The following is a 12,941-nucleotide window of genomic DNA, read 5'->3' on the forward strand; positions in this document are numbered from 1 at the left end:
TTTTCTATAATTGAAACTTTGTAGCCTTGAGTGGATCCGAGGGCCGGCCAGGGCAGGCGGGAAGCTTGGCTTCCTCCATTGCTGGGGCAACACAAGCCTCCTGCTCGCTCCGGCTCTGTGGCCGCTGCCATCTTAGTTGGGTTAATTTGCATACTTGCTCCTGATTGGCTGGTGGGCGTGGCTTGAGTGTAGCAGAGGGATGCTTAATTTGCATGTTTCTCTTTTATTATATAGGATAATTGACATGCTGTATTAGTTTCAGGTGTACAACATAATGAATAATATTTGTATATATTGGAAAAGGATCACCACAGTAAATTAACATCCATCGCTTCACATAGTTACAACTTTTTTCTTGTGATGAGAACTTTTGAGATCTACTCTCTTAGCAACTTTCAAATATACAATACAGCATTATTATCTATAGTCACCATGCTGTACATCACATTTGCAGGACGTGTTTAGCTCATTTCCCCAACTTAATCACAGCTCTTCTCCCTTCAGAAGTACCCACTATCCTGACTTTTATAAAAATCACTTCCTTGCTTTTCTTTATGATGTTTATCTAAAAACAGTAAATTACTTTTAAGTGTCTTTTAATCTAACATTCTCTCCCTTTCCCTTTTTCTTTGTTATAATGAATATCTTGGGGAAAAAAACTCTATAAAAAAATTCTATAGGTCTGGGTAAGTGGACCTATAGAGTTTTTCACAGTTTGTCACATTTCTGTGTCTTTCTTATTTCCTGCAAAATGCCAACTGGAACCACATGCTTGATGAGACTCTGGTCCGATTCCCTTGCCAGGATTGTAATTGTGATACATTCTTTCACTAGGAAGCACATTTTTTAAAAAGTTAACATCCACTTACGTTCAACACTTAGATCCGTTAAATCATCGAGGATTCTAAAATGCCAATATTCACGTTCTCTCATTTCGTTTTCATTCAATACCTAGAATAATTTACAAGGAGATTTTTTCCCCTGATCATTTGGTTATGCGGTGGTACAGTCAATAGGAAAGTAATGATAAATGCTTGATTCATTTCTTGTAATCTAGCAATGAAAAATGTGGTAAGAACTGAACAGAGATCTACCTTATTTACAGGTTTCTGAGTGCAGGGAATAGTCTTGTTATCGACAGGCACAATGTTATACAGCAGACCCTAGAATACACCGGTCACCAGGACAGAAACTGTATGATTCTGCATGGCTTTTAAACAACCTTTTCGCTTTTATTCATCTTTGAGTAAAGATTGGAGGACTACTATTGTCCCATAATAGCATTGCTAGATTAGCCTCTTCTGTTTACCTGACTCTTCTTGGAATTCATCTTTCAAGTTTAAACGTAAATTCAGCCACGCTACACCTGAGGCAGGTAGCAGAAATGGCCTTGGCGAGCTTCCTTTCTGCATGTTGTGCTCTCTATATGTGAGGGGAGGTGACCCTGCTTTCTGTGTATTGCGTGCTCTCCTGTGTGGGGGATGTGGGGGGCAGGGGAGGGTTCTGTTTGTGTCCTTATTGAGGGTTTGAAGAAGCACCTCTTCTTTTCTGGATTGGTCCCCTTCTTTAGCGAGCCAGGGCTTCTGTACTGAATTGTTTGTGTCACCCCACATTCATATGTTGAACTCCCAAGGTGATGGTATTTGGAGGTGGCCTTGGGGAGGTGATTAGGTTTAGATGCTGATGAGAGACGTGGACCTCATGATGGATCAATGGTCTTCTCAGAAGAGGAAGCATCTGCACCAAGGAGAGGCCCTGTGAGCACAGCGGGAGGTGGCCAGCAGGAGGCCCCCCCGCCCCCCCGCCCCCCCCCCCACAAGCCAGGAAGAGAGCCACCATGACACCCCTCTTCCGACCTTGGACTTCCCGGTTCCAGACTGTGAGAAAACAAGTGTCTGTTTAAGCCGACTCAGTGTCTGGTATTTTGTTCTAACAGTCCCAGAAAGTTAAGGCAGAGGTGAGAGGTCAGGCTCTCAGGGGAGGGAGGCACATACTTCGTTCTGTTTCCCCCTCTTTCTTACACAACCACCTTTGCTCTGTGGACGTGCCTCACCCTTGCTTCTAGAGGCCCAGGTCATAAGACTCCCTGCACCACAGTCTCATTGGAGAAGATGTGTCACTTTTAAGAAGATTGACACCATTAAACAATAACAAAGTTAGCCCTGGGCGGGGCAGCCAGGGCGGTAGTGTTTCTCCAGGCCTCCTGGCCCCGCCTGCTCTCCCTGTGCTCAGTATCGGTGAGAATCGCCAGGATTAGCTTTAGTTGCTGCTCTGAAAACTGCACATTTTCAGGAAGGGAAGTTGCCCAGCAATCTCTGATGTTTCTTCCTTCACACCGATTCAAATTTATTGTATTTGGTAGGAGTTCCTGCCAGAGATTTGAGCTATATTTGGCAGTTTTACTAGATTCAGTTGATAAATATTTACTTTCTCATTTTTATTTCTTTTTTATTATATCTGTCAGTTTCCCAGAGGAGCCTTTACAAGGGGTTTTCATAAGATAGTGTCCATTTTATTTCCTTTCAAATAAAAGTGAGTTTATTTGAACCACAAGACAGCATCTCATGTAGCAGTTCATCTCATACAGCAGTTATCAAAGTGTGTTCCTCAGAACCCAATTCTACATCATGTTATAGGAATTATAGGAGAAAAGGTTTTGCAAAGTCAAATAAATGTTCATAACACAAGTGAAACAAAAATTAAACACGATTCTTTACTGAAGGGCTTTTCAGCACTTTGAATATGCAAAAGGCCATTGCGTGAGACAGATATACGGCATTTCCCAGCATTTATTTAAATTCATCATCATTTATTTCCTATAAAGCATTACAAATGAAAAATAAATTTGTAGACTAGACTGTGTGAAATACTGGTATAATAACATCATTTCCTAACTGTAGGTGGAAAAATGAGGAATAAAGGAAAAGTCTTCAGAATGTGAGCCTTGCAAATGTAATCATGAAAACATGCCTCCATTCTCCCCCTTTTCCCCTGCTCCGCTCCCCCCCCCCCCCCCCCCGGCTCCTTCCTTCCCTCCTTTCATGCCGAAAATGCTGAAATGCCCCTTCCTCACTGCAGGGAGGCAATGTGCCTACAGCCCACTCTCCAGGAGCACTGTGAGGACAGAATGAAGCCATAGGTGTAGAGCGCTGTAAAAATCCTGTTGCCATGCCAACAGCTTTCTTCTTTAATTTTATTTTTAATTGCAGTTTGCATTCAATATTATTTTATATTGGTTTCAGATGTACAGATTAGTGGTCAGACAATCATATACCTTACAAAGTATTTCCCCCGATATTTCAAGCACCCACCTGGTACCAACCAGAGTTATTACAATACTAGAGGCCCGGTGCACGAAATTCATGCATTGGGGGGTGGGTCTCTCAGCCTGGCCTGTACCCTCTCCAATCTGGGATCCCTCTCGCAATCCAGAACCACTGGCTCCTAAGCGCTCACCTGCCTGCCTGCCTGATCCCCCTAACTGCTCTCCCCTCCTGGCCTGATCCCCCTAACTGCCTATCTGTTCTCCCCTCCTGGCCTAAACTCCATAACTGCCCATCTGCTCTCCCTTCCTCTCCATGCCTTTAGACCCTAGCGCAGGAGTGCTGAGAGCTCTCCACTGAGGCCCCACCCCCGTCCTGACGCCCCCCTCCAGGCCAGGCAACACTGTGGGCCTGCATGTGTCTCCGCCTGGGGGGCTGCCCCCAGCGGCAGCATCATGTCCTGGTGGCCCAAGTCCCCACCCCCGTCCTTGCCCACCAGCTCCTGTGTGCACGCAGCCTGTTGAACGGTCATGACTGGGACACCGTTAGGACCAATTAGCATATTACCTGTTTATATATATAGATTATTGACCATATTTTCCATGCTATACTTTACATCCCCATGACTATCGGTGACTACCAATTTGTACTTCTCAATCCCTTCACCTTTTTCACCCAGTCCACCGAACCCTCTCCCATCTGGCAACCATCTGTCTGTTCTCTGTGTCTATGAGTCTGTTTCTGTTTTGTTTCTTTCTTTATTTTGTTTTTGTGTGCATTCCACATATAAGTGAAATCATATGGTGTTTGATGTTTTCTGTCTTATTTCACTAAGGTTAACACCCTCTAGGTTCATCCCTGCTGTTGCAAATAGTAAGATTTCATTCTTCGTTTATGGCTGAGTAATATTCCATTGAATGTAGGTACCACAGCTTTTTTATCCACTCGTCTACTGATGGGCACTTGGGCTGCTTCCATAATATTTTGTTGAACACACGGGTGTGTTCAGATTCCTTATGAAATATGTTGTGAGTTGCTAATATTTGCAAGTTTGTGATATTATATACTTTTCTTTTTAAAGACATAACATGCCATGCTCCAGGTTGTACTTATAACAGCACCATTGGCACTCATTTGATTTCAAACATGATTTCTTAAGTGGGAGAGAAAGGGGACAGTTCTAGCTCACCTTTTGGAAATGGCCCAGGGATGGATGGTCTCTGTCGTTGCTGTGTGCATGTGATGGCAGCAAAAGGTTGGGAATGGACGCAGCAGACTCTGCCTGGGAGGGGCGGACGGTCACCATTTTGGTGAAGAAAGAGTGCGTGAGGCCGAGACTTGATGTTGCCGAGACTTAATCCCATGCACCGTGGACCGGCCTTGCAGACGATGACTCATTTGGCAATGATTGAGTTTAGAAGCTCTTGGCAGAAACATGACTTGGGAAAAAGTCCAAAGCTTGTGCAAATATCCTTGGGAACAACATGGGATGAAGGCACTGGTTTGCCTGCTACTGTGAGTGAAGTATGAACATTTTAAGGAGAATTTTTATTTGCATAAGATGATGTTAACAGAAGTCATCAAATCACTTGGCCACCTTAGATTTTTCTTTTCAGGGCTAACGAATTTCATATAGGGGAAGAGTTCTACGCTGACTGGATGTGACAGTCAATGCAGCCTGACTGAGAATAGATGTGGTGCACAGGTCCATGAAGAGCCAGCCTCCGCACTGCAGGAAACGGGCACACTTTCTGCTTAGTTGCAATGCATGGATCTTATGATTCAAGGCGGACTTGTTTTGCCCTCCTACTAACCTGGGGCACCTAGCAACAAGGATAAGCACCTTGTGCCTGCGTGTTGCTGCTCCAGTCTATACAGTGGTGACATGGCACAACCCTTTGGGGGCAGATGTCTTTGGGGTATGCCCTCTTGTAGACAGCACGAGTAACCCAAGCCACTGAGACTTTTCTGTGCTGATTCTCCACACTGAAGCACCCCTTATTTGCCTTGATTGGCAAGTATTCTTTTAGATACAGGAAATGCATTCCCCCAAAATGGTGGGGTTTTGTTATTCAGGCTTCCTTTTGGGAAGCATGTCACCAGCAAAGCACCTTGGACCTGCATCTGCCAAGTGCTCCCTATTGTGCAGCTCACCTGGCTGTTTGTGTCTGACACGCCACAGGTGCCATAGAATTCAGTGCACCTTGCTTCTAGAAACAACCTTCGTCAGGGTGGTCAGCCCCTGGGGAAGACCCCAGCTCCTATTCTGTACACAGTGTCTCTGACATTGGCACTGTATTAGTATACAGCGTGCATGGGCTGGGGAGTTTATAGGATGTGTTTCTCACACTTGCTCCTGATGTTTTCATGGCAGTGTTTAGAGTTATACACTTGGATGCAGATCTTCAATGCAGGTCAGGTTGGAAGGCGCGGCAGGAGCCACGGCTGGGTTTGGGGTCAGTGACCTTGCTGTTGAGGCTGGCTCACTGGAGGGCAGGCAGCTGTGAAGGTTCTATCTCATTCCTATCTATGGGTGTGCGTGCTGAGCTATGCCGTCCTCCGGGTGGGGCAAGACAGGTGTGATTCATCTCTGGTTGGAAAGTTGGAGCCCAGGTGGTTGGCACGTGTCTTCCCTAGAGAGCCAAGCCTTGGGGGCAGATCCCTCATCACAAGGGACAGGCACACACGGGAAGGGCCTGACAAGCATTACCTGTAGTCCTAGGACTCAAGCATGACCTTGAGTTCAGGAAAGGCTTCAGTTCCTAGAGGGCAGCCAAGAAAATGCAGCAGAGGAGCGGGGCAGACCAGGAGTGGGAGCAGCATTTTAGGAGACCAGCGGGGCTCTCGCTAGGAGAACTCTGGCAAATGTCTCCAGCCCCACGGGGCACCCAGTCTGGAGCCCAGCTGTTGCAGTGAGGCCCTCGGAAGAGTGTTCTGAAGGTGAGACCTGGTCCAGTCAAGGGGCAGGGCCAGGGCAAGTGTACATTAGTCCCTCCCCAGAAGACTTCAAGGTGAAGAAAAACACTGCTTATTCTGCTTACACTCGGGATGGACCAAGAGCCGCAGTTGCGTGTGGGAACCACTGTCCGGCCCACCTGAGGGCTTGGAACCATGGCAGAGGGGTGATGAGTGCTGAAGAGCAGCTGGTTCCTCCTGTCTCTCCTTCAATTTACTTGTCTTGTCCCCACTGCTCTTTATCCTGCTCTCCGTGAGGGAGGGGCATGGTGATGTGCCCTCCACAACATTCAGCAAAGAAGACGTCGGAGGGTGGGCAGAAAGCCAGGGAGCGGTAACCAAGAGGGAAGGAGGTGTCCTTTGACTAGCTTGGGCTTGCAACTTGATGGATGACCTGGGTACTTCCAAATATCTCAGTGTTTGGGTCTCACCTCAGAACACTGTTACCAAGGTCACTGTGTGTGAGACCCAGATACTGTTGCTTTTCATTTTAAAGCTCTTCCGGTGATTATAATATGCAGCCAGGATTAAAGTCTAGTGACTGCCCATATTCCATTACAAAGGCGTGTAAGAATTGTAAACTAGGCACAAGAACGTGGAATGAATATATATATATATATATATATATATATATATATACTAGAGACCCGGTGAACAAATTCATACATGGGGTCCCTCTGCCTGGCGGGCCATCAGGGCTGATCGGGGCTGTCTCGCCCAGTCCTGATTGACTGGACCCCAGCAGCAAGCTAACCTTCCGGTTGGACCCTCTGCCCCCTGGTGGTCAGTGCTCATCATAGCAACTGGTCAAGCAGTTGACTGAATCGTAGACTGATTGGTCAGACACTTAGCATATTACACTTTTATTATATAGGATATATATGTGTGTGTGTGTGTGTGTGTATATATATATATTTGAAGAAATTTTCATATAGCTCCAAATGTGTGGGTGGGTGTAAAAATCCTCTTTTTAGATGTTCACTTAGTTACTGCATTTACACAAATTCTACTGTGAAACTGTCCCCAAAGTATGCTCTGGAATGTTCTAAAATTCTCCCAGCCCCAAACTTCTCCCCCACCCCCCGCCCCGCCCGCATTTTCTTTTTCTAGATTCAATAAAAAAATTTATATGTAAAATATAAACTTACTGAACATTCTTCGCTCCTTCTCCCCCTCCCCTTCTTCTTCATTTCCAATGTTATTATGTGAAACATTGCCCAAACCCAGTTGATCTTAGGTAAGATGTTTTTCTCCACAGAAACGTTGCTCTACTGGTGTCCTGTGGCGTGTTTGGGAAGGTGACTGTGGGAACAGGCTGAGGGGAGGCATAAACACAGCCACCAGGAGGGCGAGTCCTCGCTGCCCGTGGCTGTCCCTATCGTGTGCCAACTTTCCATCTCTGGGTGGTTCCCAATCTCAATGTTGCTCTTAAATTCATGAACAGCTCTTAAGATTTTTCTCATACTGTTCAGTTAAGAACTTGGGAGAGCCCTTGGGGGAAGGAGGAATCGAGGCAATGTGACCTGGGTGAGACAGACGTTCCTTCTTCCCCTTTTGCTGTGAGTGCCCTAGAAACAGCCTGGGCTACATACAGATGAACACGTAAACAGATAGGCCTGTGTAAATATGCGGCCTCAGGAGTGGGGCAGTTTGGGTGTCCTCACAGGGGAGTGTCTGATGGTTTCTGAGAATGCTCACATTCTTAAAGCCGATCTTAGGAACCTGAAAACATGACTTTATTTTTCCACATTTGAGCCATTTCTCTCTGAATGTTGTTTTAGCTTTTAAAGTGTTGATAATAAAACTTTTCATTCAGGTCCAAAGGAGATGGATGAGATTGACTTTCTTGATGGGGCCCCTCAGGATTTGGTGAAGGCTGGGATGATTGGAGGAGGTGGGGGTCTTCCCATGTCGGGAAGATTTTCCAGGAAAAGAACCACTGTCTGACTCCCTCCCCACTTCCAGGACACCCTCATGCCACCACGATTAGTGCTATTTACGACATCAGCCAAGAAAATGTGATTGATGAAGAACTCTGACAGAAGCATTTGAATCTCCCTGTAGCTTCAGCAGGAAATTTTTAGCTCTACCATGACCCAAGCAGTGAGGGTCCTCACTCCACTCTGGGAGGGAAACTGATAACGTCGTCCTCCGTCATTGGTCATGGGAAAGGAGAGAGGGGCTGACAAGTCCTGTTCCCTTATGAGAATTAGGAAAGAATGAGGGAGAAATAAATCCTTCTACCCAGGAGACTTTCAAGTTATTACTTCTCTGGAAAAGCAACTATAGTTTTGTGCTGGGTGAATATACACAAAACATTGGACAAGATAATAAAGTTGTTGAGAGAACATATTGGTAACAACAATGGAAGTTGTGGATGGTGCATTTCTTGATATTTAAGCACTTGATGTTTTGTGCTTTTAAACAAATGTGTAATTTGCTTTGCCTTCTCTGCTTGTTTTTGACAAGATTGTTTTCGTCTGTGACTGTGGCCATCAAGGCAAGCCAGGGTTGAGTAGAATCTTCCTCTTCCTCCTCCTTCTCTACTTCCTCCTCCTTCATCATTACCAACACCCTGATGAGTGTCATATCTGAAAAGTAAAAAAACCCCTCTCGTATTCTCCAGAAAATTATTCTATGTAGATCTGTTTTTCATTCCTTTTTTGTTTGTTTAGTATTAACATAAAAGTGATATTTTATTCAACCACCAGAGGGAGTCCCCTAATCTATGGATTCTAAATGCCAACAAGAATAAAATAAAATAAAAAATAATAAAATAACAAAGTCACAAACTTTATATGTTTTATGGCCGAAAATAAAAAAACGCATTCAGCAGTGCATCATGGGAAGTGGCTCACCCATCAGGTCTTTTGTACATAAAGGGCTTAAAATCTTGTCCTTCGGCAGATGCCACATCATTTTAATGAACGGTTATTAAATAAGAGACTATGGTTTTGTGTTCTTCCCCTGGGAGAAACAAGCATTCCATATACTTTCCCCACCATGTTATGTGGGTGTGGAATGGGAAAGGAAATTATCCAACTGCTTCCTGCAGGCAGAGCTGGCCCCTGCAGCCGCATTCTGTCCGGTATTGAGGAGTCCTGGATCTCCCAGAAAAAACCTTTCCAATGTCAGCATCTTATAAGCAAGCCTCCGAGTGACATGCCTCTGTGGATGGCCAGGGTCTTCTATGAGGGCAGTTCTTGGGGGTGGAAGGCAGTTCCTGGGAGCTCTCGGCGGTTCTCCACGGCCTCTAAAGCTCCTCCACGTTTTCTCACACAGGAACTCAGGCCACCTGCTTTGTGCTGTGGAAATTGTTGCTCACACGGGGTTAAACAAATGACCGAAGGCCATGGTGCCGATGAGTGAGCCCTGGGAGCGGGGCCAGGACGCTCCGTGGCGTCGCAAGGCTGCAAGCTGCCTGTTTCTCCCAGAACACTGACAGCGTCAGGTACTTTAATTCCCATCTCTGAGTGCATGTCAGTGGTATTTCACCACCATAAGTAGAATGTTGTCTCAATGGGAAAGGAGACCATAGACGCTGAATAGTGACAGAACCTACTTATTTGCAGGCAGCATTGATATAGCACCCTCTCCCCCCCCCCCCCCCCCCTTCATCTCCTTCATTCTCTACGGTCTGTAGGCTGCTTACAGATATAGTCAATGTACCAACAGCTTTCAATAAAGACACTGCCTGTATATTAGCATTTTGGACCAAAATATTAATCTAGTTGATGTTAGCATAACTCTGCATTTTAATCAGATCTGTATATCTCTGTGAATATTTAAAATGTATTTGTCAATAAAGTAGAATATTAAATATAGAAAGTCTTCATTGTGACACTTTTTTTTCCCACAAGCACAGCCACTCTCTAACAAGCGTATGTGACAGGTGGGTTGACTGTGGTTTCTAGGAGCTTGCGAGATCCCTCTCTCCAAACCCGAGAGGCCTGAGCCACGCCCTGGTCTCCCAGACACAGGAAGCAACAAGCCCTGTGCGCACTGGCATTTCCTGGGGCAGCCTCTGTGGCAGGTGCACAGGAAACACACCACAGCCCAGACAGTCTGGCTCCCTCAGGAGCATGGGCCCTCCCGAGGGCTCTCTCTCCTCCCCTCACCTCCACTGGCCCTGCCACGGCTCCTTACAAAGCCCCTGGCGGATCTTGCACTGAAGGGCAGGGTCCTCGCCACCCACATTCTGTGACTTTCACTAACATATCCATGTGACTCCTGCCTCCTCCACGCACCACAAGGGACAGGCACCCAGTGACCAAGTGTTCAAAGAGACAAATCCCCAAGGACAAGCCAGGAGCTACGAAAAGGTAAAAAAAGGAAAGAAACGAATACATTTTAAAACACGTTTTCTGGTGCTACTTTTAGAAACGCATCACGTGAGATGGAGATCATTTCACTTACTGCAAAGCGAACAACACTGTCACTGCTGGAGGCGTGTGGACTTCAAGGTTAAAGCGAGAGCGATTTACATTTTTTTCTGCAGAAAATTACTTCTGGATAGTGTGCCCTTTCTTACCCTTTAATTTCAACTTTAATAATTCTCCGACTATGTTCCACTCGAATGTTATAATCCCCCAGATGAAGCATATGTTCTTAGGAAATTTACTTCCCAAGGAGGAAGCTGTGAACATCCATTTTGCCTTCCCTTGCCAGGCACTGATTTTCATTTTTTTACTGTTCTTCCTAAAATCCCAAGCAAAGGTGCATAAAGCACTGCTATTTTCATTGAGATGAGCACCGCACAAAATTTAAAAATCTCAAATCTGTGGAAGGCTCCACGAAAAAGTAGCAGTCCCGGTGGCTGCTCCATGCAGATTGGCCTGCGCTCCCAACTTACTGTTCAGTGTGAGGCAAAGACACAGGCCTGCCGCCAGGATCTGAGCTTCTGCTTCACCACTTACTGAGCTGTCGTGGACATGTTAGAATGTCCCTGTGCCTCAGTTTTCTGACCTGTGAAGTGGGGATAATAATAGTACTTATTTTGTTGTAAAAATTAAATGTCTTCATTTGTAAATTATGAGTATTCATTAAAAACAAAACAATGCTTGACAGTGATATGTGTTTAAATAAAATAAGCACACACATTTTTTCACACCACTACTATGGTCTGGTCAACAATTTCAAATTAATGACGGGTCTGTTTTTCCCCATCTATCCAGAATGCTTGTGTTAGAAGTTTATTTGACTTTCCAAAAGGATTATTCAGAGAGAATTTATGAAAAATTTGTCTCCTCTGGTTATATAGTTGTTTCTCTACTTATACAGGATACAGATTGCCAATCCTATATAATAATAGACAAGCATGGTAATTAAGGGTAACTCCGATACGCTTCCCATTGGCTAATCAGGGCGATATGCAAATTAACTGCCAACCAAGATGGCGGCTGGCAGCCAGGCAGCTGAAGTGAACAGGAGGCTTGCTTGCTCCAGTGATGGAGGAAGCCAATGTTCCCCACCTGCCGCTGCCGGCCTCTGAGCTTGCACTCTAAGAAACAATGTTGCAATTATAGAAGTTAAACAAAGCCCAGAAACCTGCTTTCAGCCAGTCAGGCTTCAGCTAGCAGGATCGCAACAGTGTTTCAATTATAGAATCCAAACAAACCCAGATCCCTGCTTTCAGCAGCCGAGGTCTCAGAGCTGCAGCAGGGCCTCAGAGCTAAAGCCGGCTCTCAGCTCCAGTGATAGCCATAGAAGGTAAATAAATCCCAGAATAAAAAGAAAAAGAAAAAAAGGAGAAGTTGGGAGCTTCAGTCACCTGCCAGCCTGAAAACGGCCCTCAGCCCCTCACCCAGACTGGCCAGGCACTCCAGTGGGGACCCCCACCCTGAAGCAACAAGATGGCGGCTAATTTGCATACTGAAGGCGGGCGGCAGCCGTCAAGGCTGTCCGCAGTCCGGGACTGGATCTGTGACTCTGCCAGGCGGGGGGCAGTGCTTGAGGCTGTCCATGGTCTGGGACCTAGATCCATGACCTGGCAGCCGGGGGGCAGCGCTTGAGGCTGTCCGCAGTCCCAGGACCCAGATCTGTGACCTTGCCGAGCGGTGGGCAGTGCTTGAGGCTGTCCACAGTCCCGGGACCTGGATCTGTGACCCTTCCCGGCGGGGCGGCAGCTCACACAGGGGCGGATCAGCCGGGGTTGGGCAGGGCAGGACGCCTGGCTTCCATCCAGCCACAGTCACTCTGGGCAGGTGAGCAGCGCAGAGAGCCTCTGGACAGGGGAGGCAGGCCGGTGGAGGGCGGCCTGTACTCCCCACATGGCGGTGGTGACAGCTGTGAGCGCGCCAAGTGAAGCCTGCAGGCTGAGCTGAAGTAGCGCCTGCAGGCCATCAGCGCCCAGGAGTGGCTGAGCAAGATCTGCCTCCTGGCCCAGAAGGTGCAGGATCGCAGGGACAGCCACCGTGGCGGGCCAGACTGACGTCCTCCTGGCCGAACCATGGGGGTTTGCGGATCTGCAAAGCCAGAGGCCTCCGGTGTGCACATCCCCCCCTGGCGTGCGAACATCCCCCAGCACACTGTCACCCTCCTGCGCCTGCAACAGTTGCAAACCAAGGTGTGCACAAGTTCCCCCCGCCTCTCCACCGCACTTCCATCAACCCAGCATGCCTAACACCCCCACAGGATGTGCACACATCCCCTCTGATGCGCTCACGTCCTTTGGAGAGTGTCTGGGTGTTCTGGGTGCTGAGGGTGGGTGCCTGTGAGATGACA

Source organism: Myotis myotis, unplaced genomic scaffold, assembly GCF_014108235.1.
Source record: "Myotis myotis isolate mMyoMyo1 unplaced genomic scaffold, mMyoMyo1.p scaffold_m19_p_16, whole genome shotgun sequence".
In the NCBI taxonomy this organism is placed as follows: domain Eukaryota; kingdom Metazoa; phylum Chordata; class Mammalia; order Chiroptera; family Vespertilionidae; genus Myotis; species Myotis myotis.